This window comes from Ambystoma mexicanum, chromosome 5q (assembly GCF_040938575.1).
Source record: "Ambystoma mexicanum isolate Mex_15411 chromosome 5q, UKY_AmexF1_1, whole genome shotgun sequence".
Classification (NCBI taxonomy): Eukaryota; Metazoa; Chordata; class Amphibia; order Caudata; family Ambystomatidae; genus Ambystoma; species Ambystoma mexicanum.
This window is the reverse complement of record NC_090933.1, coordinates 631,789,224-631,816,935: the sequence shown is the minus strand read 5'-3', so window position 1 is coordinate 631,816,935 and position 27,712 is coordinate 631,789,224.

Genomic DNA, 27,712 nt, shown 5'->3' with positions numbered 1-27,712 from the left:
GCAAATCAGTCAGCAGCTGCCGCCACCGAAGGTAGCAGCCCAGCCCGAACTGCTAGGCCAGGTCCCCTCTGCACAGAAAACCAAGCAACCACAGACAATTTTCGGCCTTGTTGGACCTCCTCAGTGAGGTGCCGCCTGGTTCCCTGTGGCACAGCGAGAAAGGTACCCACGTCTGGGCATACCCTCTCTCACAGGGAGAAACAAACTGACCACAAAAGTGATGGGTGGAAGGTTTCGAATGAATCTAAACCACTGGCAATTGCTCTGGGCAACCTTCCACACCACTGTTTTTTAGCCTGTCTGCGCCATTGCAAAAGGGGACCAGCCGTGTGCAAATCAGTCAGCAGCTGCCGCCACCGAAGGTAGCAGCCCAGCCCGAACTGCTAGGCCAGATCCCCTCTGCACAGAAAACCAAGCAACCAAAGGCATGTTTCGGCCTTGTTGGACCTCCTCAGTGAGGTGCAGCCTGGTTCCCTGTGGCGCAGCGAGCAAGGGACCCACGTCTGGGCATACCCTCTCTCACAGGGAGAAACAAACTGACCACAAAAGTGATGGGTGGAAGGTTTCAAATGAATCTAAACCACTGGCAATTGCTCTGGGCAACCTTCCACACCACTGTTTTTGAACCTGTCTGCGCCATTGCAAAAGGTGACCAGCCGTGTGCAAATCAGTCAGCAGCTGCCGCCACGGAAGGTAGCAGCCCAGCCCGAACTGCTAGGCCAGGTCCCCTCTGCACAGAAAACCAAGCAACCCCAGGCATGTTTCGGCTTTGTTGGACCTCCTCAGTGAGGTGCAGCCTGGTTCCCTGTGGCGCAGCGAGCAAGGGACCCACGTCTGGGCATACCCTCTCTCACAGGGAGAAACAAACTGACCACAAAAGTGATGGGTGGAAGGTTTCAAATGAATCTAAACCACTGGCAATTGCTCTGGGCAACCTTCCACACCACTGTTTTTGAACCTGTCTGCGCCATTGCAAAAGGTGACCAGCCGTGTGCAAATCAGTCAGCAGCTGCCGCCACGGAAGGTAGCAGCCCAGCCCGAACTGCTAGGCCAGGTCCCCTCTGCACAGAAAACCAAGCAACCACAGACAATTTTCGGCCTTGTTGGACCTCCTCAGTGAGGTGCCGCCTGGTTCCCTGTGGCACAGCGAGAAAGGTACCCACGTCTGGGCATACCCTCTCTCACAGGGAGAAACAAACTGACCACAAAAGTGATGGGTGGAAGGTTTCGAATGAATCTAAACCACTGGCAATTGCTCTGGGCAACCTTCCACACCACCGTTTTTTAGCCTGTCTGCGCCATTGCAAAAGGGGACCAGCCGTGTGCAAATCAGTCAGCAGCTGCCGCCACCGAAGGTAGCAGCCCAGCCCGAACTGCTAGGCCAGATCCCCTCTGCACAGAAAACCAAGCAACCAAAGGCATGTTTCGGCCTTGTTGGACCTCCTCAGTGAGGTGCAGCCTGGTTCCCTGTGGCGCAGCGAGCAAGGGACCCACGTCTGGGCATACCCTCTCTCACAGGGAGAAACAAACTGACCACAAAAGTGATGGGTGGAAGGTTTCGAATGAATCTAAACCACTGGCAATTGCTTTGGGCAACCTTCCACAACACCGTTTTTTAGCCCGTCTGCGCCATTGCAAAAGGGGACCAGCCGTGTGCAAATCAGTCAGCAGCTGCCGCCACCGAAGGTAGCAGCCCAGCCCGAACTGCTAGGCCAGGTTCCCTCTGCACAGAAAACCAAGCAACCCCAGACATGTTTCGGCTTTGTTGGACCTCCTCAGTGAGGTGCAGCCTGGTTCCCTGTGGTGCAGCGAGCAAGGGACCCACGTCTGGGCATACCCTCTCTCACAGGGAGAAACAAACTGACCACAAAAGTGATGGGTGGAAGGTTTCAAATGAATCTAAACCACTGGCAATTGCTTTGGGCAACCTTCCACAACACCGTTTTTTAGCCCGTCTGCGCCATTGCAAAAAGGGGACCAGCCTTGTGCAAATCAGTCAGCAGCTGCCGCCACCGAAGGTAGCAGCCCAGCCGGAACTGCTAGGCCAGGTCCCCTCTGCACAGAAAACCAAGCAACCCCAGACATGTTTCAGCCTTGTTGGACCTCCTCAGTGAGGTGCAGCCTAGTTCCCTGTGGCGCAGCGAGCAAGGGACCCACGTCTGGGCATACCCTCTCTCACAGGGAGAAACAAACTGACCACAAAAGTGATGGGTGGAAGGTTTCGAATGAATCTAAACCACTGGCAATTGCTCTGGGCAACCTTCCACACCACCGTTTTTTAGCCCGTCTGCGCCATTGCAAAAGGGGACCAGCCGTGTGCAAATCAGTCAGCAGCTGCCGCCACCGAAGGTAGCAGCCCAGCCCGAACTGCTAGGCCAGGTCCCCTCTGCACAGAAAATCAAGCAACCCCAGACATATATCGGCCTTGTTGGACCTCCTCAGTGAGGTGCCGCCTGTTTCCCTGTGGCGCAGCGAGCAAGAGACCCACGTCTGGGCATACCCTCTCTCACAGGGAGAAACAAACTGACCATAAAAGTGATGGGTGGAAGGTTTCGAAGGAATCTAAATCACTGGCAATGGCTCTGGGCAACCTTCCACACAACTGTTTTTTAGCCTGTCTGCGCCATTGCAAAAGGGGACCAGCCCTGTGCAAATCAGTCAGCAGCTGCCGCCAACGAAGGTAGCAGCCCAGCCCAAACTGCTAGGCCAGGTCCCCTCTGCACAGAAAACCAAGCAACCCCAGACATGTTTCGGCCTTGTTGGACCTCCTCAGTGAGGTGCAGCCTGGTTTCCTGTGGTGCAGCGAGCAAGGGACCCACGTCTGGGCATACCCTCTCTCACAGGGAGAAACAAACTGACCACAAAAGTGATGGGTGGAAGGTTTTGAATGAATCTAAACCACTGGCAATTGCTCTGGGCAACCTTCCACACCACTGTTTTTTAACCTGTCTGCGCCATTGCAAAAGAGGACCAGCCGTGTGCAAATCAGTCAGCAGCTACCGCCACCGAAGGTAGCAGCCCAGCCCAAACTGCTAGGCCAGGTCCCCTCTGCACAGAAAACCAAGCAACCCCAGACATGTTTCAGCCTTGTTGGACCTCCTCAGTGAGGTGCAGCCTGGTTCCCTGTGGCGCAGCGAGCAAGGGACCCACGTCTGGGCATACCCTCTCTCACAGGGAGAAACAAACTGACCACAAAAGTGATGCGTGGAAGGTTTCGAATGAATCTAAACCACTGGCAATTGCTCTGGGCAACCTTCCACAACACTGTTTTTTAGCCCGTCTGCGCCATTGCAAAAGGGGACCAGGCGTGTGCAAATCAGTCAGCAGCTGCCGCCACCGAAGGTAGCAGCCCAGCCCGAACTGCTAGGCCAGGTTCCCTCTGCACAGAAAACCAAGCAACCACAGGCATGTTTCGGCCTTGTTGGACCTCCTCAGTGAGGTGCAGCCTGGTTCCCTGTGGCGCAGCGAGCAAGGGACCCACGTCTGGGCATACCCTCTCTCACAGGGAGAAACAAACTGACCACAAAAGTGATGGGTGGAAGGTTTCGAATTAATCTAAACCACTGGCAATTGCTCTGGGCAACCTTCCACACCACTGTTTTTGAACCTGTCTGCGCCATTGCAAAAGGTGACCAGCCGTGTGCAAATCAGTCAGCAGCTGCCGCCACGGAAGGTAGCAGCCCAGCCCGAACTGCTAGGCCAGGTCCCCTCTGCACAGAAAACCAAGCAACCCCAGGCATGTTTCGGCTTTGTTGGACCTCCTCAGTGAGGTGCAGCCTGGTTCCCTGTGGCGCAGCGAGAAAGGGATCCACGTCTGGGCATACCCTCTCTCACAGGGAGAAACAAACTGACCACAAAAGAGATGGGTGGATGGTTTCGAATGAATCTAAACCACTGGCAATTGCTCTGGACGATCTTCCACACCACCGTTTTTTAGCCCGTCTGCGCCATTGCAAAAAGGGGACCAGCCGTGTGCAAATCAGTCAGCAGCTGCCGCCACCGAAGTTAGCAGCCCAGCCCGAACTGCTAGGCCAGGTCCCCTCTGCACAGAAAACCAAGCAACCCCAGACATGTTTCAGCCTTGTTGGACCTCCTCAGTGAGGTGCAGCCTAGTTCCCTGTGGCGCAGCGAGCAAGGGACCCACGTCTGGGCATACCCTCTCTCACAGGGAGAAACAAACTGACCACAAAAGTGATGGGTGGAAGGTTTCGAATGAATCTAAACCACTGGCAATTGCTCTGGGCAACCTTCCACACCACCGTTTTTTAGCCCGTCTGCGCCATTGCAAAAGGGGACCAGCCGTGTGCAAATCAGTCAGCAGCTGCCGCCACCGAAGGTAGCAGCCCAGCCCGAACTGCTAGGCCAGGTCCCCTCTGCACAGAAAATCAAGCAACCCCAGACATATATCGGCCTTGTTGGACCTCCTCAGTGAGGTGCCGCCTGTTTCCCTGTGGCGCAGCGAGCAAGGGACCCACGTCTGGGCATACCCTCTCTCACAGGGAGAAACAAACTGACCATAAAAGTGATGGGTGGAAGGTTTCGAAGGAATCTAAATCACTGGCAATTGCTCTGGGCAACCTTCCACACAACTGTTTTTTAGCCTGTCTGCGCCATTGCAAAAGGGGACCAGCCCTGTGCAAATCAGTCAGCAGCTGCCGCCAACGAAGGTAGCAGCCCAGCCCAAACTGCTAGGCCAGGTCCCCTCTGCACAGAAAACCAAGCAACCCCAGACATGTTTCGGCCTTGTTGGACCTCCTCAGTGAGGTGCAGCCTGGTTTCCTGTGGTGCAGCGAGCAAGGGACCCACGTCTGGGCATACCCTCTCTCACAGGGAGAAACAAACTGACCACAAAAGTGATGGGTGGAAGGTTTTGAATGAATCTAAACCACTGGCAATTGCTCTGGGCAACCTTCCACACCACTGTTTTTTAACCTGTCTGCGCCATTGCAAAAGAGGACCAGCCGTGTGCAAATCAGTCAGCAGCTACCGCCACCGAAGGTAGCAGCCCAGCCCAAACTGCTAGGCCAGGTCCCCTCTGCACAGAAAACCAAGCAACCCCAGACATGTTTCAGCCTTGTTGGACCTCCTCAGTGAGGTGCAGCCTGGTTCCCTGTGGCGCAGCGAGCAAGGGACCCACGTCTGGGCATACCCTCTCTCACAGGGAGAAACAAACTGACCACAAAAGTGATGGGTGGAAGGTTTCGAATGAATCTAAACCACTGGCAATTGCTCTGGGCAACCTTCCACAACACTGTTTTTTAGCCCGTCTGCGCCATTTCAAAAGGGGACCAGGCGTGTGCAAATCAGTCAGCAGCTGCCGCCACCGAAGGTAGCAGCCCAGCCCGAACTGCTAGGCCAGGTTCCCTCTGCACAGAAAACCAAGCAACCACAGGCATGTTTCGGCCTTGTTGGACCTCCTCAGTGAGGTGCAGCCTGGTTCCCTGTGGCGCAGCGAGCAAGGGACCCACGTCTGGGCATACCCTCTCTCACAGGGAGAAACAAACTGACCACAAAAGTGATGGGTGGAAGGTTTCGAATGAATCTAAACCACTGGCAATTGCTCTGGGCAACCTTCCACACCACTGTTTTTGAACCTGTCTGCGCCATTGCAAAAGGTGACCAGCCGTGTGCAAATCAGTCAGCAGCTGCCGCCACGGAAGGTAGCAGCCCAGCCCGAACTGCTAGGCCAGGTCCCCTCTGCACAGAAAACCAAGCAACCCCAGGCATGTTTCGGCTTTGTTGGACCTCCTCAGTGAGGTGCAGCCTGGTTCCCTGTGGCGCAGCGAGAAAGGGATCCACGTCTGGGCATACCCTCTCTCACAGGGAGAAACAAACTGACCACAAAAGAGATGGGTGGATGGTTTCAAATGAATCTAAACCACTGGCAATTGCTCTGGACGATCTTCCACACCACCGTTTTTTAGCCCGTCTGCGCCATTGCAAAAAGGGGACCAGCCGTGTGCAAATCAGTCAGCAGCTGCCGCCACCGAAGGTAGCAGCCCAGCCCGAACTGCTAGGCCAGGTCCCCTCTGCACAGAAAACCAAGCAACCACAGACAATTTTCGGCCTTGTTGGACCTCCTCAGTGAGGTGCCGCCTGGTTCCCTGTGGCACAGCGAGAAAGGTACCCACGTCTGGGCATACCCTCTCTCACAGGGAGAAACAAACTGACCACAAAAGTGATGGGTGGAAGGTTTCGAATGAATCTAAACCACTGGCAATTGCTCTGGGCAACCTTCCACACCACTGTTTTTTAGCCTGTCTGCGCCATTGCAAAAGGGGACCAGCCGTGTGCAAATCAGTCAGCAGCTGCCGCCACCGAAGGTAGCAGCCCAGCCCGAACTGCTAGGCCAGATCCCCTCTGCACAGAAAACCAAGCAACCAAAGGCATGTTTCGGCCTTGTTGGACCTCCTCAGTGAGGTGCAGCCTGGTTCCCTGTGGCGCAGCGAGCAAGGGACCCACGTCTGGGCATACCCTCTCTCACAGGGAGAAACAAACTGACCACAAAAGTGATGGGTGGAAGGTTTCAAATGAATCTAAACCACTGGCAATTGCTCTGGGCAACCTTCCACACCACTGTTTTTGAACCTGTCTGCGCCATTGCAAAAGGTGACCAGCCGTGTGCAAATCAGTCAGCAGCTGCCGCCACGGAAGGTAGCAGCCCAGCCCGAACTGCTAGGCCAGGTCCCCTCTGCACAGAAAACCAAGCAACCCCAGGCATGTTTCGGCTTTGTTGGACCTCCTCAGTGAGGTGCAGCCTGGTTCCCTGTGGCGCAGCGAGCAAGGGACCCACGTCTGGGCATACCCTCTCTCACAGGGAGAAACAAACTGACCACAAAAGTGATGGGTGGAAGGTTTCAAATGAATCTAAACCACTGGCAATTGCTCTGGGCAACCTTCCACACCACTGTTTTTGAACCTGTCTGCGCCATTGCAAAAGGTGACCAGCCGTGTGCAAATCAGTCAGCAGCTGCCGCCACGGAAGGTAGCAGCCCAGCCCGAACTGCTAGGCCAGGTCCCCTCTGCACAGAAAACCAAGCAACCACAGACAATTTTCGGCCTTGTTGGACCTCCTCAGTGAGGTGCCGCCTGGTTCCCTGTGGCACAGCGAGAAAGGTACCCACGTCTGGGCATACCCTCTCTCACAGGGAGAAACAAACTGACCACAAAAGTGATGGGTGGAAGGTTTCGAATGAATCTAAACCACTGGCAATTGCTCTGGGCAACCTTCCACACCACCGTTTTTTAGCCTGTCTGCGCCATTGCAAAAGGGGACCAGCCGTGTGCAAATCAGTCAGCAGCTGCCGCCACCGAAGGTAGCAGCCCAGCCCGAACTGCTAGGCCAGATCCCCTCTGCACAGAAAACCAAGCAACCAAAGGCATGTTTCGGCCTTGTTGGACCTCCTCAGTGAGGTGCAGCCTGGTTCCCTGTGGCGCAGCGAGCAAGGGACCCACGTCTGGGCATACCCTCTCTCACAGGGAGAAACAAACTGACCACAAAAGTGATGGGTGGAAGGTTTCAAATGAATCTAAACCACTGGCAATTGCTCTGGGCAACCTTCCACACCACTGTTTTTGAACCTGTCTGCGCCATTGCAAAAGGGGACCAGCCGTGTGCAAATCAGTCAGCAGCTGCCGCCACGGAAGGTAGCAGCCCAGCCCGAACTGCTAGGCCAGGTCCCCTCTGCACAGAAAACCAAGCAACCCCAAGCATGTTTCGGCTTTGTTGGACCTCCTCAGTGAGGTGCAGCCTGGTTCCCTGTGGCGCAGCGAGAAAGGGATCCACGTCTGGGCATACCCTCTCTCACAGGGAGAAACAAACTGACCACAAAAGAGATGGGTGGATGGTTTCGAATGAATCTAAACCACTGGCAATTGCTCTGGACGATCTTCCACACCACCGTTTTTTAGCCCGTCTGCGCCATTGCAAAAAGGGGACCAGCCGTGTGCAAATCAGTCAGCAGCTGCCGCCACCGAAGGTAGCAGCCCAGCCCGAACTGCTAGGCCAGGTCCCCTCTGCACAGAAAACCAAGCAACCACAGACAATTTTCGGCCTTGTTGGACCTCCTCAGTGAGGTGCCGCCTGGTTCCCTGTGGCACAGCGAGAAAGGTACCCACGTCTGGGCATACCCTCTCTCACAGGGAGAAACAAACTGACCACAAAAGTGATGGGTGGAAGGTTTCGAATGAATCTAAACCACTGGCAATTGCTCTGGGCAACCTTCCACACCACCGTTTTTTAGCCTGTCTGCGCCATTGCAAAAGGGGACCAGCCGTGTGCAAATCAGTCAGCAGCTGCCGCCACCGAAGGTAGCAGCCCAGCCCGAACTGCTAGGCCAGATCCCCTCTGCACAGAAAACCAAGCAACCAAAGGCATGTTTCGGCCTTGTTGGACCTCCTCAGTGAGGTGCAGCCTGGTTCCCTGTGGCGCAGTGAGCAAGGGACCCACGTCTGGGCATACCCTCTCTCACAGGGAGAAACAAACTGACCACAAAAGTGATGGGTGGAAGGTTTCAAATGAATCTAAACCACTGGCAATTGCTCTGGGCAACCTTCCACACCACTGTTTTTGAACCTGTCTGCGCCATTGCAAAAGGGGACCAGCCGTGTGCAAATCAGTCAGCAGCTGCCGCCACGGAAGGTAGCAGCCCAGCCCGAACTGCTAGGCCAGGTCCCCTCTGCACAGAAAACCAAGCAACCCCAAGCATGTTTCGGCTTTGTTGGACCTCCTCAGTGAGGTGCCGCCTGGTTCCCTGTGGCGCAGCGAGAAAGGGATCCACGTCTGGGCATACCCTCTCTCACAGGGAGAAACAAACTGACCACAAAAGTGATGGGTGGATGGTTTCGAATGAATCTAAACCACTGGCAATTGCTCCTGGCAACCTTCCACACCACCGTTTTTTAGCCCGTCTGCGCCATTGCAAAAAGGGGACCAGCCGTGTGCAAATCAGTCAGCAGCTGCCGCCACCGAAGGTAGCAGCCCAGCCCGAACTGCTAGGCCAGATCCCCTCTGCACAGAAAACCAAGCAACCCCAGGCATGTTTCGGCTGTGTTGGACCTCCTCAGTGAGGTGCAGCCTGGTTCCCTGTGGCGCAGCGAGAAAGGGATCCACGTCTGGGCATACCCTCTCTCACAGGGAGAAACAAACTGACCACAAAAGTGATGGGTGGAAGGTTTCGAATGAATCTAAACCACTGGCAATTGCTCTGGGCAACCTTCCACACCACCGTTTTTTAGCCCGTCTGCGCCATTGCAAAAGGGGACCAGCCGTGTGCAAAAGGGGACCAGCCGTGTGAAAATCAGTCAGCAGCTGCCACCACCGAAGGTAGCAGCCCAGCCCGAACTGCTAGGCCAGGTCCCCTCTGCACAGAAAATCAAGCAACCCCAGACATGTTTCGGCCTTGTTGGACCTCCTCAGTGAGGTGCAGCCTGGTTCCCTGTGGCGCAGCGAGCAAGGGACCCACGTCTGGGCATACCCTCTCTCACAGGGAGAAACAAACTTACCACAAAAGTGATGGGTGGAAGGTTTCGAATGAATCTAAACCACTGGCAATTGCTCTGGGCAACCTTGCACAACACTGTTTTTTAGCCCGTCTGCGCCATTGCAAAAGGGGACCAGGCGTGTGCAAATCAGTCAGCAGCTGCCGCCACGGAAGGTAGCAGCCCAGCCCGAACTGCTAGGCCAGGTTGCCTCTGCACAGAAAACCAAGCAACCCCAGACATGTTTTGGCCTTGTTGGACCTCCTCAGTGAGGTGCAGCCTGGTTCCCTGTGGCGCAGCGAGCAAGGGACCCACCTCTGGGCATACCCTCTCTCACAGGGAGAAACAAACTGACCACAAACGTGATGGGTGGAAGGTTTCGAATGAATCTAAACCACTGGCAATTGCTCTGGGCAACCTTCCACAACACCGTTTTTTAGCCCGTCTGTGCCATTGAAAAAGGGGACCAGCCATGTGCAAATCAGTCAGCAGCTGCCGCCACCGAAGGCAGTAGCCCAGCCCAAACTACTAGGCCAGGTCCCCTCTGCACAGAAAACCAAGCAACCCCAGACATGTTTCAGCCTTGTTGGACCTCCTCAGTGAGGTGCAGCCTGGTTCCCTGTGGCGAAGCGCGCAAAGGACCCACGTCTGGGCATACCCTATCTCACAGGGAGAAACAAACTTACCACAAAAGTGATGGGTGGAAGGTTTCGAAGGAATCTAAACCACTGGCAATTGCTCCTGGCAACCTTCCACACCACCGTTTTTTAGCCCATCTGTGCCATTGCAAAAGGGGACCAGCCGTGTGCAAATCAGTCAGCAGCTGCCGCCACCAAAGGTAGCAGCCCAGCCTGAACTGCTAGGCCAGGTTCCCTCTGCACAGAAAACCAAGCAACCCCAGACATGTTTCGGCTTTGTTGGACCTCCTCAGTGAGGTGAAGCCTGGTTCCCTGTGGTGCAGCGAGCAAGGGACCCACGTCTGGGCATACCCTCTCTCACAGGGAGAAACAAACTGACCACAAAAGTGATGGGTGGAAAGTTTCGAATGAATCTAAACCACTGGCAATTGCTCTGGGCAACCTTCCTCACCACCGTTTTTTAGCCCGTCTGCGCCATTGCAAAAGGGGACCAGCCGTGTGCAAACCAGTCAGCAGCTGCCGCCACCGAAGTTAGCAGCCCAGCCCGAACTGCTAGGCCAGGTCCCCTCTGCACAGAAAACCAAGCAACCCCAGACATGTTTCAGCCTTGTTGGACCTCCTCAGTGAGGTGCAGCCTAGTTCCCTGTGGCGCAGCGAGCAAGGGACCCACGTCTGGGCATACCCTCTCTCACAGGGAGAAACAAACTGACCACAAAAGTGATGGGTGGAAGGTTTTGAATGAATCTAAACCACTGGCAATTGCTCTGGGCAACCTTCCACACCACCGTTTTTTAGCCCGTCTGCGCCATTGCAAAAGGGGACCAGCCGTGTGCAAATCAGTCAGCAGCTGCCGCCACCGAAGGTAGCAGCCCAGCCCGAACTGCTAGGCCAGGTCCCCTCTGCACAGAAAATCAAGCAACCCCAGACATATATCGGCCTTGTTGGACCTTCTCAGTGAGGTGCCGCCTGTTTCCCTGTGGCACAGCGAGCAAGGGACCCACGTCTGGGCATACCCTCTCTCACAGGGAGAAACAAACTGACCATAAAAGTGATGGGTGGAAGGTTTCGAAGGAATCTAAATCACTGGCAATTGCTCTGGGCAACCTTCCACACAACTGTTTTTTAGCCTGTCTGTGCCATTGCAAAAGGGGACCAGCCCTGTGCAAAGAAGTCAGCAGCTGCCGCCACCGAAGGTAGCAGCCCAGCCCAAACTGCTAGGCCAGGTCCCCTCTGCACAGAAAACCAAGCAACCCCAGACATGTTTCGGCCTTGCTGGACCTCCTCAGTGAGGTGCAGCCTGGTTCCCTGTGGTGCAGCGAGCAAGGGACCCACGTCTGGGCATACCCTCTCTCACAGGGAGAAACAAACTGACCACAAAAGTGATGGGTGGAAGGTTTTGAATGAATCTAAACCAGTGGCAATTGCTCTGGGCAACCTTCCACACCACCGTTTTTTAGCCCGTCTGCGCCATTGCAAAAGGGGACCAGCCGTGTGCAAACCAGTCAGCAGCTGCCGCCACCGAAGGTAGCAGGCCAGGTCCCCTCTGCACAGAAAACCAAGCAACCCCAGACATGTTTCGGCCTTGTTGGACCTCCTCAGTGAGGTGCAGCCTGGTTCCCTGTGGTGCAGCGAGCAAGGGACCCACGTCTGGGCATACCCTCTCTAACAGGCAGAAACAAACCGACCACAAAAGTGATGGGTGGAAACTTTCGAATGAATCTAAACCACTGGCAATTGCTCTGGACGATCTTCCACACCACCGTTTTTTAGCCCGTCTGCGCCATTGCAAAAAGGGGACCAGCCGTGTGCAAATCAGTCAGCAGCTGCCGCCACCGAAGGTAGCAGCCCAGCCCGAACTGCTAGGCCAGATCCCCTCTGCACAGAAAACCAAGCAACCACAGGCATGCTTCGGCCTTGTTGGACCTCCTAAGTGAGGTGCAGCCTGGTTCCCTGTGGCGCAGCGAGCAAGGGACCCACGTCTGGGCATACCCTCTCTCACAGGGAGAAACAAACTGACCACAAAAGTGATGGGTGGAAGGTTTCAAATGAATCTAAACCACTGGCAATTGCTCTGGGCAACCTTCCACACCACTGTTTTTGAACCTGTCTGCGCCATTGCAAAAGGTGACCAGCCGTGTGCAAATCAGTCAGCAGCTGCCGCCACGGAAGGTAGAAGCCCAGCCCGAACTGCTAGGCCAGGTCCCCTCTGCACAGAAAACCAAGCAACCCCAGGCATGTTTCGGCTTTGTTGGACCTCCTCAGTGAGGTGCAGCCTGGTTCCCTGTGGCGCAGCGAGAAAGGGATCCACGTCTGGGCATACCCTCTCTCACAGGGAGAAACAAACTGACCACAAAAAAGATGGGTGGATGGTTTCGAATGAATCTAAACCACTGTCAATTGCTCCTGGCAACCTTCCACACCACCGTTTTTTACCCCTTCTGCGCCATTGCAAAAAGGGGACCAGCCGTGTGCAAATCAGTCAGCAGCTGCCGCCACCGAAGGTAGCAGCCCAGCCCGAACTGCTAGGCCAGATCCCCTCTGCACAGAAAACCAAGCAACCCCAGGCATGTTTCGGCTTTGTTGGACCTCCTCAGTGAGGTGCAGCCTGGTTCCCTGTGGCGCAGCGAGAAAGGGATCCACGTCTGGGCATACCCTCTCTCACAGGGAGAAACAAACTGACCACAAAAGTGATGGGTGGAAGGTTTCGAATGAATCTAAACCACTGGCAATTGCTCCTGGCAAACTTCCACACCACCGTTTTTTAGCCCATCTGTGCCATTGCAAAAGGGGACCAGCCGTGTGCAAATCAGTCAGCAGCTGCTGCCACCAAAGGTAGCAGCCCAGCCTGAACTGCTAGGCCAGGTCCCCTCTGCACAGAAAACCAAGCATCCCCAGACATGTTTTGGCCTTGTTGGACCTCCTCAGTGAGGTGCAGCCTGGTTCCCTGTGGCGCAGCGAGCAAGGGACCCACGTCTGGGCATACCCTCTCTCACAGGGAGAAACAAACTTACCACAAAAATGATGGGTGGAAGGTTTCGAATGAATCTAAACCACTGGCAATTGCTCTGGGCAACCTTCCACAACACCGTTTTTTAGCCCGTCTGCGCCATTGCAAAAGGGGACCAGCCGTGTGCAAATCAGTCAGCAGCTGCCGCCACCGAAGGAAGCAGCCCAGCCCGAACTGCTAGGCCAGGTTCCCTCTGCACAGAAAACCAAGCAACCCCAGACATGTTTCGGCTTTGTTGGACCTCCTCAGTGAGGTGCAGCCTGGTTCCCTGTGGTGCAGCGAGCAAGGGACCCACGTCTGGGCATACCCTCTCTCACAGGGAGAAACAAACTGACCACAAAAGTGATGGGTGGAAGGTTTTGAATGAATCTAAACCACTGGCAATTGCTCTGGGCAACCTTCCTCACCACCGTTTTTTAGCCCGTCTGCGCCATTGCAAAAGGGGACCAGCCGTGTGCAAAACAGTCAGCAGCTGCCGCCACCGAAGTTAGCAGCCCAGCCCGAACTGCTAGGCCAGGTCCCCTCTGCACAGAAAACCAAGCAACCCCAGACATGTTTCAGCCTTGTTGGACCTCCTCAGTGAGGTGCAGCCTAGTTCCCTGTGGCGCAGCGAGCAAGGGACCCACGTCTGGGCATACCCTCTCTCACAGGGAGAAACAAACTGACCACAAAAGTGATGGGTGGAAGGTTTCGAATAAATCTAAACCACTGGCAATTGCTCTGGGCAACCTTCCACACCACCGTTTTTTAGCCCGTCTGCGCCATTGCAAAAGGGGACCAGCCGTGTGCAAATCAGTCAGCAGCTGCCGCCACCGAAGGTAGCAGCCCAGCCGGAACTGCTAGGCCAGGTCCCCTCTGCACAGAAAATCAAGCAACCCCAGACATATATCGGCCTTGTTGGACCTCCTCAGTGAGGTGCCGCCTGTTTAACTGTGGCGCAGCGAGCAAGGGACCCACATCTGGGCATACCCTCTCTCACAGGGAGAAACAAACTGACCATAAAAGTGATGGGTGGAAGGTTTCGAAGGAATCTAAATCACTGGCAATTGCTCTGGGCAACCTTCCACACAACTGTTTTTTAGCCTGTCTGCGCCATTGCAAAAGGGGACCAGCCCTGTGCAAATCAGTCAGCAGCTGCCGCCACTGAAGGTAGCAGCCCAGCCCGAACTTCTAGGCCAGGTCCCCTCTGCACAGAAAACCAAGCAACCCCAGACATGTTTCAGCCTTGTTGGACCTCCTCAGTGAGGTGCAGCCTAGTTCCCTGTGGCGCAGCGAGCAAGGGACCCACGTCTGGGCATACCCTCTCTCACAGGGAGAAACAAACTGACCACAAAAGTGATGGGTGGAAGGTTTCGAATGAATCTAAACCACTGGCAATTGCTCTGGGCAACCGTCCACACCACCGTTTTTTAGCCCGTCTGCGCCATTGCAAAAGGGGACCAGCCGTGTGCAAATCAGTCAGCAGCTGCCGCCACCGAAGGTAGCAGCCCAGCCGGAACTGCTAGGCCAGGTCCCCTCTGCACAGAAAATCAAGCAACCCCAGACATATATCGGCCTTGTTGGACCTCCTCAGTGAGGTGCCGCCTGTTTAACTGTGGCGCAGCGAGCAAGGGACCCACATCTGGGCATAGCCTCTCTCACAGGGAGAAACAAACTGACCATAAAAGTGATGGGTGGAAGGTTTCGAAGGAATCTAAATCACTGGCAATTGCTCTGGGCAACCTTCCACACAACTGTTTTTTAGCCTGTCTGCGCCATTGCAAAAGGGGACCAGCCCTGTGCAAATCAGTCAGCAGCTGCCGCCACTGAAGGTAGCAGCCCAGCCCAAACTGCTAGGCCAGGTCCCCTCTGCACAGAAAACCAAGCAACCCCAGACATGTTTCGGCCTTGTTGGACCTCCTCAGTGAGGTGCAGCCTGGTTCCCTGTGGTGCAGCGAGCAAGGGACCCACGTCTGGGCATACCCTCTCTCACAGGGAGAAACAAACTGACCACAAAAGTGATGGGTGGAAGGTTTTGAATGAATCTAAACCACTGGCAATTGCTCTGGGCAACCTTCCACACCACTGTTTTTTAACCTGTCTGCGCCATTGCAAAAGGAGACCAGCCGTGTGCAAATCAGTCAGCAGCTACCGCCACCTAAGGTAGCAGCCCAGCCCAAACTGCTAGGCCAGGTCCCCTCTGCACAGAAAACCAAGCATCCCCAGACATGTTTCAGCCTTGTTGGACCTCCTCAGTGAGGTGCAGCCTGGTTCCCTGTGGCGCAGCGAGCAAGGGACCCACGTCTGGGCATACCCTCTCTCACAGGGAGAAACAAACTTACCACAAAAGTGATGGGTGGAAGGTTTCGAATGAATCTAAACCACTGGCAATTGCTCTGGGCAACCTTCCACAGCACTGTTTTTTAGCCCGTCTGCGCTATTGCAAAAGGGGACCAGGCGTGTGCAAATCAGTCAGCAGCTGCCGCCACCGAAGGTAGCAGCCCAGCCCGAACTGCTAGGCCAGGTTCCCTCTGCACAGAAAACCAAGCAACCCCAGACATGTTTCGGCCTTGTTGGACCTCCTCAGTGAGGTGCAGCCTGGTTCCCTGTGGTGCACCGAGCAAGGGACCCACCTCTGGGCATACCCTCTCTCACAGGGAGAAACAAACTGACCACAAAAGTGATGGGTGGAAGGTTTCGAATGAATCTAAACCACTGGCAATTGCTCTGGGCCACCTTCCACACCACCGTTTTTTAGCCCGTCTTCGCCATTGCAAAAGGGGACCAGCCGTGTGCAAATCAGTCAGCAGCTGCCGCCACCGAAGGTAGCAGCCCAGCGCAAACTTCTAGGCCGGTCCCCTCTGAACAGAAAACCAAGCAACCCCAGACATGTTTCAGCCTTGTTGGACCTCCTCAGTGAAGTGCAGCCTGGTTCCCTGTTGCGCAGCGAGCAAGGGACACATGTCTGGACATACCCTCTCTCACAGGGAGAAACAAACTGACCACAAAAGTGATGGGTGGAAGATTTCGAATGAATCTAAACCACTGGGAATTGCTCTGGGCAACCTTCCACACCACAGTTTTTTAGCCCGTCTGCGCCATTGCAAAAGGGGACCAGCCGTGTGCAAATCAGTCAGCAGCTGCTGCCACCGAAGGTAGCAGGCCAGGTCCCCTCTGCACAGAAAACCAAGCAACCCCAGACATGCTTCGGCCTTGTTGGACCTCCTCAGTGAGGTGCAGCCTGGTCCCCTGTGGTGCAGCGAGCAAGGGACCCACGTCTGGGCATACCCTCTCTCACAGGGAGAAACAAACTGACCACAAAAGTGATGGCTGGAAAGTTTCGAATGAATCTAAACCACTGGCAATTGCTCTGGACAATCTTCCACACCACCGTTTTTTAGCCCGTCTGCGCCATTGCAAAAAGGGGACCAGCCGTGTGCAAATCAGTCAGCAGCTGCCGCCACCAAAGGTAGCAGCCCAGCCCGAACTGCTAGGCCAGGTCCCCTCTGCACAGAAAACCAAGCAACCACAGACAATTTTCGGCCTTGTTGGACCTCCTCAGTGAGGTGCCGCCTGGTTCCCTGTGGCACAGCGAGAAAGGTACCCACGTCTGGGCATAACCTCTCTCACAGGGAGAAACAAACTGACCACAAAAGTGATGGGTGGAAGGTTTCGAATGAATCTAAACCACTGGCAATTGCTCTGGGCAACCTTCCACACCACCGTTTTTTAGCCCGTCTGCGCCATTGCAAAAGGGGAGCAGCTGTGTGCAAATCAGTCAGCAGCTGCCGCCACCGAATGTAGCAGCCCAGCCCGAACTGCTAGGCCAGATCCCCTCTGCACAGAAAACCAAGCAACCACAGGCATGTTTCGGCCTTGCTGGACCTCCTCAGTGAGGTGCAGCCTGGTTCCCTGTGGCGCAGCGAGCAAGGGACCCACGTCTGGGCATACCCTCTCTCACAGGGAGAAACAAACTGACCACAAAAGCGATGGGTGGAAGGTTTCGAATGAATCTAAACCACTGGCAATTGCTCTGGGCAACCTTCCACACCACTGTTTTTGAGCCTGTCTGCGCCATTGCGAAAGGGGACCAGCCGTGTGCAAATCAGTCAGCAGCTGCCGCCACCGAATGTAGCAGCCCAGCCCGAACTGCTAGGCCAGGTCCCCTCTGCACAGAAAACCAAGCATCCCCAGACATGTTTCGGCCTTGTTGGACCTCCTCAGTGAGGTGCCGCTTGGTTCCCTGTGGTGCAGCGAGCAAGGGACCCACGTCTGGGCATACCCTCTCTCACAGGGAGAAACAAACTGACCTCAAAAGTGATGGGTGGAAGGTTTCAAATGAATCTAAACCACTGGCAATTGCTCTGGGCAACCTTCCACACCACCGTTTTTTAGCCCGTCTGCGACATTTCAAAAGGGGACCAGCTGTGTGCAAATCAGTCAGCAGCTGCCGCCACCGAAGGTAGCAGCCCAGCCCGAACTGCCAGGCCAGGTCCCCTCTGTACAGAAAACCAAGCAACCCCAGACATGTTTCGGCCTTGTTGGACCTCCTCAGTGAGGTGCAGCCTGGTTCCCTGTGGCGCAGCGAGCAAGGGACCCACGTCTGGGCATATCCTCTCTTACAGGGAGAAACAAACTGACCACAAAAGTGATTGGTGGAAGGTTTTGAATGAATCTAAACCACTGGCAATTGCTCTGGGCAACCTTCCAAACCACAGTTTTTCAGCCCGTCTGCGCCATTGAAAAAGGGGACCAGCCGTGTGCAAATCAGTCAGCAGCTGCCGCCACCGAACGTAGCAGGCCAGGTCCCCTCTGCACAGAAAACCAAGCAACCCCATACATGTTTCGGCCTTGTTGGACCTCCTCGGTGAGGTGCAGCCTGGTTCCCTGTGGTGCAGCGAGCAAGGGACCCACGTCTGGGCATACTCTCTCTCAGAGGGAGAAACAAACTGACCACAAAAGTGATGGGTGGAAAGTTTTGAATGAATCTAAACCACTGGCAATTGCTCTGGACAACCTTCCACACCACCGTTTTTTAGCCCATCTGTGCCATTGCAAAAGGGGACCAGCCGTGTGCAAATCAGTCAGCAGCTGCCGCCACCGAAGGTAGCAGCCCAGCCCAAACTGCTAGGCCAGGTCCCCTCTGCACAGAAAACCAAGCAACCCCAGACATGTTTCAGCCTTGTTGGACCTCCTCAGTGAGGTGCAGCCTGGTTCCCTGTGGCGCAGCGAGCAAGTGACCCACGTCTGGGCATACCCTCTCTCACAGGGAGAAACAAACTTACCACAAAAGTGAGGGGTGGAAGGTTTCGAATGAATCTAAACCACTGGCAATTGCTCTGGGCAACCTTCCACAACACCGTTTTTTAGCCCGTCTGCGCCATTGCAAAAGGGGACCAGTCGTGTGCAAATCAGTCAGCAGCTGCCGCCACCGACGGTAGCAGCCCAGCCCGAACTTCTAGGCCAGGTTCCCTATGAACAGAAAACCAAGCAACCCCAGACATTTTTCAGCCTTGTTGGACCTCCTCAGTGAGGTGCCGCCTGGTTCCCTGTGGCGCAGAGAGAAAGGGACCCATGTCTGGGCATACCCTCTCTCACAGGGAGAAACAAACTGACCACAAAAGTGATGGGTGGAAAGTTTCGAATGAATCTAAACCACTGGCAATAGCTCTGGGCAACCTTCCTCACCACCGTTTTTTAGCCCATCTGCGCCATTGCAAAAGGGGACCAGCCGTGTGCAAACCAGTCAGCAGCTGCCGCCACCGAAGGTAGCAGCCCAGCCCGAACTGCTAGGCCAGGTCCCCTCTGCACAGAAAACCAAGCACCCCCAGGCATGTTTCGGCCTTGTTGGACCTCCTCAGTGAGGTGCAGCCTGGTTCCCTGTGGCGCAGCGAGCAAGGGACCCACGTCTGTGCATACCCTCTCTCACAGGGAGAAACAAACTGACCACAAAAGTGATGGGTGGAAGGTTTTGAATGAATCTAAACCACTGGCAATTGCTCTGGGCAACCTTCCACACCACTGTTTTTTAACCCGTCTGCGCCATTGCAAAAGGGGACCAGCCATGTGCAAATCAGTCAGCAGCTGCCGCCACCGAAGGTAGCAGCCCAGCCCGAACTGCTAGGCCAAGTCCCCTCTGCACAGAAAATCAAGCAACCCCAGACATGTTTCGGCCTTGTTGGACCTCCTCAGTGAGGTGCCGCCTGTTTCCCTGTGGCGCAGCGAGCAAGGGACCCACATCTGGGCATACCCTCTCTCACAGGGAGAAACAATCTGACCATAAAAGTGATGGGTGGAAGGTTTCGAAGGAATCTAAACCACTGGCAATTGCTCTGGGCAACCTTCCACACAACTGATTTTTAGCCTGTCTGCGCCATTGCAAAAGGGGACCAGCCCTGTGCAAATCAGTCAGCAGCTGCCGCCACCGAAAGTAGCAGCCCAGCCCAAACTGCTAGGCCAGGTCCCCTCAGCACAGAAAACCAAGCACCCCCAGACATGTTTCGGCCTTGTTGGACCTCCTCAGTGAGGTGCAGCCTGGTTCCCTCTGGCGCAGCGAGCAAGGGACCCACGTCTGGGCATACCCTCTCTCACAGGGAGAAACAAACTTACCACAAAGGTGATGGGTGGAAGGTTTCGAATGAATCTAAACCACTGGCAATTGCTCTGGGCAACCTTCCACAACACTGTTTTTTAGCCCGTCTGCGCCATTGCAAAAGGGGACCAGGAGTGCGAATCAGTCAGCAGCTGCCGCCACCGAAGGTAGCAGCCCAGCCCGAACTGCTAGGCCAGGTCCCCTCTGCACAGAAAACCAAGCAACCCCAGACATGTTTCAGCCTTGTTGGACCTCCTCAGTGAGGTGCAGCCTGGTTCCCTGTGGCGCAGCGCGCAAGGGACCCACGTCTGGGCATACCCTCTCTCACAGGAGAAACAAACTGACCACAAAAGTGATGGGTGGAAGGTTTCGAATGAATCTAAACCACTGGCAATTGCTCTGGGCCACCTTCCACACCACCGTTTTTTAGCCCGTCTGTGCCATTGCAAAAGGGGACCAGCCGTGTGCAAATCAGTCAGCAGCTGCCGCCACCGACGGTAGCAGCCCAGCCCAAACTTCTAGGCCAGGTCCCCTCTGCACAGAAAACCAAGCAACCCCAGACATGTTTCAGCCTTGTTGGACCTCCTCAGTGAGGTGCAGCCTGGTTCCCTGTTGCGCAGCGAGCAAGGGACACATGTCTGGACATACCCTCTCTCACAGGGAGAAACAAACTGACCACAAAAGTGATGGGTGGAAGGTTTCGAATGAATCTAAACAACTGGGAATTGCTCTGGGCAACCTTCCACACCACAGTTTTTTAGCCCGTCTGCGCCATTGCAAAAGGGCACCAGCCGTGTGCAAATCAGTCAGCAGCTGCCGCCACCGAAGGTAGCAGGCCAGGTCCCCTCTGCACAGAAAACCAAGCAACCCCAGACATGTTTCGGCCTTGTTGGACCTCCTCAGTGAGGTGCAGCCTGGTTCCCTGTGGTGCAGCGAGCAAGGGACCCACGTCTGGGCATACCCTCTCTCACAGGGAGAAACAAACTGACCACAAAAGTGATGGGTGGATAGTTTCGAATGAATCTAAACCACTGGCAATTGCTCTGGACGATCTTCTACACCACCGTTTTTTAGCCCGTCTGCGCCATTGCAAAAAGGGGACCAGCCGTGTGCAAATCAGTCAGCAGCTGCCGCCACTGAAGGTAGCAGCCCAGCCCGAACTGCTAGGCCACGTCCCCTCTGTACAGAAAACCAAGCAACCCCAGACATGTTTCGGCCTTGTTGGACCTCCTCAGTGAGGTGCAGCCTGGTTCCCTGTGGCGCAGCGAGCAAGGGACCCACGTCTGGGCATATCCTCTCTCACAGGGAGAAACAAACTGACCACAAAAGTGATTGGTGGAAGGTTTCGAATGAATCTAAACCACTGGCAATTGCTCTGGGCAACCTTCCAAACCACAGTTTTTCAGCCCGTCTGCGCCATTGAAAAAGCGGACCAGCCGTGTGCAAATCAGTCAGCAGCTGCCGCCACCGAAGGTAGCAGGTCAGGTCCCCTTTGCACAGAAAACCAAGCAACCCCAGACATGTTTCGGCCTTGTTGGACCTCCTCGGTGAGGTGCAGCCTGGTTTCCTGTGGTGCAGCGAGCAAGGGACCCACGTCTGGGCATACCCTCTCTCAGAGGGAGAAACAAACTGACCACAAAAGTGATGGGTGGAAAGTTTTGAATGAATCTAAACCACTGGCAATTGCTCTGGACAACCTTCCACACCACCGTTTTTTAGCCCATCTGTGCCATTGCAAAAGGGGACCAGCCGTGTGCAAATCAGTCAGCAGCTGCCGCCACCGAAGGTAGCAGCCCAGCCCAAACTGCTAGGCCAGGTCCCCTCTGCACAGAAAACCAAGCAACCCCAGACATGTTTCAGCCTTGTTGGACCTCCTCAGTGAGGTGCAGCCTGGTTCCCTGTGGCGCAGCGAGCAAGTGACCCACGTCTGGGCATACCCTCTCTCACAGGGAGAAACAAACTTACCACAAAAGTGATGGGTGGAAGGTTTCGAATGAATCTAAACCACTGGCAATTGCTCTGGGCAACCTTCCACAACACCGTTTTTTAGCCCGTCTGCGCCATTGCAAAAGGGGACCAGCCGTGTGCAAATCAGTCAGCAGCTGCCGCCACCGAAGGTAGCAGCCCAGCCCGAACTGCTAGGTCAGGTTCCCTATGAACAGAAAACCAAGCAACCCCAGACATGTTTCAGCCTTGTTGGACCTCCTCAGTGAGGTGCCACCTGGTTCCCTGTGGCGCAGAGAGAAAGGGACCCATGTCTGGGCATACCCTCTCTCACAGGGAGAAACAAACTGACCACAAAAGTGATGGGTGGAAAGTTTCGAATGAATCTAAACCACTGGCAATAGCTCTGGGCAACCTTCCTCACCACCGTTTTTTAGCCCGTCTGCGCCATTGCAAAAGGGGACCAGCCGTGTGCAAACCAGTCAGCAGCTGCCGCCACCGAAGGTAGCAGCCCAGCCCGAACTGCTAGGCCAGGTCCCCTCTGCACAGAAAACCAAGCACCCCCAGGCATGTTTCGGCCTTGTTGGACCTCCTCAGTGAGGTGCAGCCTGGTTCCCTATGGCGCAGCGAGCAAAGGACCCACGTCTGTGCATGCCCTCTCTCACAGGGAGAAACAAACTGACCACAAAAGTGATGGGTGGAAGGTTTTGAATGAATCTAAACCACTGGCAATTGCTCTGGGCAACCTTCCACACCACTGTTTTTTAACCCGTCTGCGCCATTGCAAAAGGGGACCAGCCGTGTGCAAATCAGTCAGCAGCTGCCGCCACCGAAGGTAGCAGCCCAGCCCGAACTGCTAGGCCAAGTCCCCTCTGCACAGAAAATCAAGCAACCCCAGACATGTTTTGGCCTTGTTGGACCTCCTCAGTGAGGTGCCGCCTGTTTCCCTGTGGCGCAGCGAGCAAGGGACCCACGTCTGGGCATACCCTCTCTCACAGGGAGAAACAAACTGACCATAAAAGTGATGGGTGGAAGGTTTCTAAGGAATCTAAACCACTGGCAATTGCTCTGGGCAACCTTCCACACAACTGTTTTTTAGCCTGTCTGCGCCATTGCAAAAGGGGACCAGCCCTGTGCAAATCAGTCAGCAGCTGCCGCCACCGAAAGTAGCAGCCCAGCCCAAACTGCTAGGCCAGGTCCCCTCTGCACAGAAAACCAAGCAACCCCAGACATGTTTCGGCCTTGTTGGACCTCCTTAGTGAGGTGCAGCCTGGTTCCCTCTGGCGCAGCGAGCAAGGGACCCACGTCTGGGCATACCCTCTCTCACAGGGAGAAACAAACTTACCACAAAAGTGATGGGTGGAAGGTTTCGAATTAATCTAAACCACTGGCAATTGCTCTGGGCAACCTTCCACAACACTGTTTTTTAGCCCATCTGCGCCATTGCAAAAGGGGACCAGGAGTGCGAATCAGTCAGCAGCTGCTGCCACCGAAGGTAGCAGCCCAGCCCGAACTGCTAGGCCAGGTCCCCTCTGCACAGAAAACCAAGCAACCCCAGACATGTTTCAGCCTTGTTGGACCTCCTCAGTGAGGTGCAGCCTGGTTCCCTGTGGCGCAGCGCGCAAGGGACCCACGTCTGGGCATCCCCTCTCTCACAGGGAGAAACAAACTGACCACAAAAGTGATGGGTGGAAGGTTTCGAATGAATCTAAACCACTGGCAATTGCTCTGGGCCACCTTCCAGACCACCGTTTTTTAGCCCGTCTGCGCCATTGCAAAAGGGGACCAGCCGTGTGCAAATCAGTCAGCAGCTGCCGCCACCGACGGTAGCAGCCCAGCCCAAACTTCTAGGCCAGGTCCCCTCTGCACAGAAAACCAAGCAACCCCAGACATGTTTCAGCCTTGTTGGACCTCCTCAGTGAGGTGCAGCCTGGTTCCCTGTTGCGCAGCGAGCAAGGGACACATGTCTGGACATACCCTCTCTCACAGGGAGAAACAAACTGACCACAAAAGTGATGGGTGGAAGGTTTCGAATGAATCTAAACAACTGGGAATTGCTCTGGGCAACCTTCCACACCACAGTTTCTTAGCCCGTCTGCGCCATTGCAAAAGGGGACCAGCCGTGTGCAAATCAGTCAGCAGCTGCCGCCACCGAAGGTAGCAGGCCAGGTCCCCTCTGCACAGAAAACCAAGCAACCCCAGACATGTTTCGGCCTTGTTGGACCTCCTCAGTGAGGTGCAGCCTGGTTCCCTGTGGTGCAGCGAGCAAGGGACCCACGTCTGGGCATACCCTCTCTCACAGGGAGAAACAAACTGACCACAAAAGTGATGGGTGGAAAGTTTCGAATGAATCTAAACCACTGGCAATTGCTCTGGACGATCTTCCACACCACCGTTTTTTAGCCCGTCTGCGCCATTGCAAAAAGGGGACCAGCCGTGTGCAAATCAGTCAGCAGCTGCCGCCACTGAAGGTAGCAGCCCAGCCCGAACTGCTAGGCCAGGTCCCCTCTGCACAGAAAACCAAGCAACCACAGACAATTTTCGGCCTTGTTGGACCTCCTCAGTGAGGTGCCGCCTGGTTCCCTGTGGCACAGCGAGAAAGGTACCCACGTCTGGGCATACCCTCTCTCACAGGGAGAAACAAACTGACCACAAAAGTGATGGGTGGAAGGTTTCGAATGAATCTAAACCACTGGCAATTGCTCTGGGCAACCTTCCACACCACCGTTTTTTAGCCTGTCTGCGCCATTGCAAAAGGGGACCAGCCGTGTGCAAATCAGTCAGCAGCTGCCGCCACCGAAGGTAGCAGCCCAGCCCGAACTGCTAAGCCAGATCCCCTCTGCTCAGAAAACCAAGCAACCACAGGCATGTTTCGGCCTTGTTGGACCTCCTCAGTGAGGTGCAGCCTGGTTCCCTGTGGCGCAGCGAGCAAGGGACCCACGTCTGGGCATACCCTCTCTCACAGGGAAAAACAAACTGACCACAAAAGTGATGGGTGGAAGGTTTCGAATGAATCTAAACCACTGGCAATTTCTCTGGGCAACCTTCCACACCACTGTTTTTGAACCTGTCTGCGCCATTGCAAAAGGGGACCAGCCGTGTGCAAATCAGTCAGCAGCTGCCGCCACGGAAGGTAGCAGCCCAGCCCGAACTGCTAGGCCAGGTCCCCTCTGCACAGAAAACCAAGCAACCCCAGGCATGTTTCGGCTTTGTTGGACCTCCTCAGTGAGGTGCAGCCTGGTTCCCTGTGGCGCAGCGAGAAAGGGATCCATGTCTGGGCATACCCTCTCTCACAGGGAGAAACAAACTGACCACAAAAGTGATGGGTGGATGGTTTTGAATGAATCTAAACCACTGGCAATTGCTCCTGGCAACCTTCCACACCACCGTTTTTTAGCCCGTCTGCGCCATTGCAAAAAGGGGACCAGCCGTGTGCAAATCAGTCAGCAGCTGCCGCCACCGAAGGTAGCAGCCCAGCCCGAACTGCTAGGCCAGATCCCCTCTGCACAGAAAACCAAGCACCCCCAGGCATGTTTCGGCCTTGTTGGACCTCCTCAGTGAGGTGCAGCCTGGTTCCCTATGGCGCAGCGAGCAAAGGACCCACGTCTGTGCATACCCTCTCTCACAGGGAGAAACAAACTGACCACAAAAGTGATGGGTGGAAGGTTTTGAATGAATCTAAACCACTGTCAATTGCTCAGGGCAACCTTCCACACCACTGTTTTTTAACCCGTCTGCGCCATTGCAAAAAGGGGACCAGCCGTGTGCAAATCAGTCAGCAGCTGCCGCCACCGAAGGTAGCAGCCCAGCCCGAACTGCTAGGCCAGATCCCCTCTGCTCAGAAAACCAAGCAACCACAGGCATGTTTCGGCCTTGTTGGACCTCCTCAGTGAGGTGCAGCCTGGTTCCCTGTGGCGCAGCGAGCAAGGGACCCACGTCTGGGCATACCCTCTCTCACAGGGAAAAACAAACTGACCACAAAAGTGATGGGTGGAAGGTTTCGAATGAATCTAAACCACTGGCAATTTCTCTGGGCAACCTTCCACACCACTGTTTTTTAACCCGTCTGCGCCATTGCAAAAGGGGACCAGCCGTGTGCAAATCAGTCAGCAGCTGCCGCCACCGAAGGTAGCAGCCCAGCCCGAACTGCTAGGCCAAGTCCCCTCTGCACAGAAAATCAAGCAACCCCAGGCATGTTTCGGCCTTGTTGGACCTCCTCAGTGAGGTGCCGCCTGTTTCCCTGTGGCGCAGCGAGCAAGGGACCCACGTCTGGGCATACCCTCTCTCACAGGGAGAAACAAACTGACCATAAAAGTGATGGGTGGAAGGTTTCTAAGGAATCTAAACCACTGGCAATTGCTCTGGGCAACCTTCCACACAACTGTTTTTTAGCCTGTCTGCGCCATTGCAAAAGGGGACCAGCCCTGTGCAAATCAGTCAGCAGCTGCCGCCACCGAAAGTAGCAGCCCAGCCCAAACTGCTAGGCCAGGTCCCCTCTGCACAGAAAACCAAGCACCCCCAGGCATGTTTCGGCCTTGTTGGACCTCCTCAGTGAGGTGCAGCCTGGTTCCCTGTGGCGCAGCGAGCAAGGGACCCACGTCTGTGCATACCCTCTCTCACAGGGAGAAACAAACTGACCACAAAAGTGATGGGTGGAAGGTTTTGAATGAATCTAAACCACTGGCAATTGCTCTGGGCAACCTTCCACACCACTGTTTTTTAACCCGTCTGCGCCATTGCAAAAGGGGACCAGCCATGTGCAAATCAGTCAGCAGCTGCCGCCACCGAAGGTAGCAGCCCAGCCCGAACTGCTAGGCCAAGTCCCCTCTGCACAGAAAATCAAGCAACCCCAGACATGTTTCGGCCTTGTTGGACCTCCTCAGTGAGGTGCCGCCTGTTTCCCTGTGGCGCAGCGAGCAAGGGACCCACGTCTGGGCATACCCTCTCTCACAGGGAGAAACAATCTGACCATAAAAGTGATGGTTGGAAGGTTTCGAAGGAATCTAAACCACTGGCAATTGCTCTGGGCAACCTTCCACACAACTGATTTTTAGCCTGTCTGCGCCATTGCAAAAGGGGACCAGCCCTGTGCAAATCAGTCAGCAGCTGCCGCCACCGAAAGTAGCAGCCCAGCCCAAACTGCTAGGCCAGGTCCCCTCAGCACAGAAAACCAAGCACCCCCAGACATGTTTCGGCCTTGTTGGACCTCCTCAGTGAGGTGCAGCCTGGTTCCCTCTGGCGCAGCGAGCAAGGGACCCACGTCTGGGCATACCCTCTCTCACAGGGAGAAACAAACTGACCACAAAAGTGATGGGTGGAAGGTTTTGAATGAATCTAAACCACTGGCAATTGCTCTGGGCAACCTTCCACACCACTGTTTTTTAACCCGTCTGCGCCATTGCAAAAGGGGACCAGCCATGTGCAAATCAGTCAGCAGCTGCCGCCACCGAAGGTAGCAGCCCAGCCCGAACTGCTAGGCCAAGTCCCCTCTGCACAGAAAATCAAGCAACCCCAGACATGTTTCGGCCTTGTTGGACCTCCTCAGTGAGGTGCCGCCTGTTTCCCTGTGGCGCAGCGAGCAAGGGACCCACGTCTGGGCATACCCTCTCTCACAGGGAGAAACAATCTGACCATAAAAGTGATGGTTGGAAGGTTTCGAAGGAATCTAAACCACTGGCAATTGCTCTGGGCAACCTTCCACACAACTGATTTTTAGCCTGTCTGCGCCATTGCAAAAGGGGACCAGCCCTGTGCAAATCAGTCAGCAGCTGCCGCCACCGAAAGTAGCAGCCCAGCCCAAACTGCTAGGCCAGGTCCCCTCAGCACAGAAAACCAAGCACCCCCAGACATGTTTCGGCCTTGTTGGACCTCCTCAGTGAGGTGCAGCCTGGTTCCCTCTGGCGCAGCGAGCAAGGGACCCACGTCTGGGCATACCCTCTCTCACAGGGAGAAACAAACTTACCACAAAGGTGATGGGTGGAAGGTTTCGAATGAATCTAAACCACTGGCAATTGCTCTGGGCAACCTTCCACACCACCGTTTTTTAGCCCGTCTGCGCCATTGCAAAAAGGG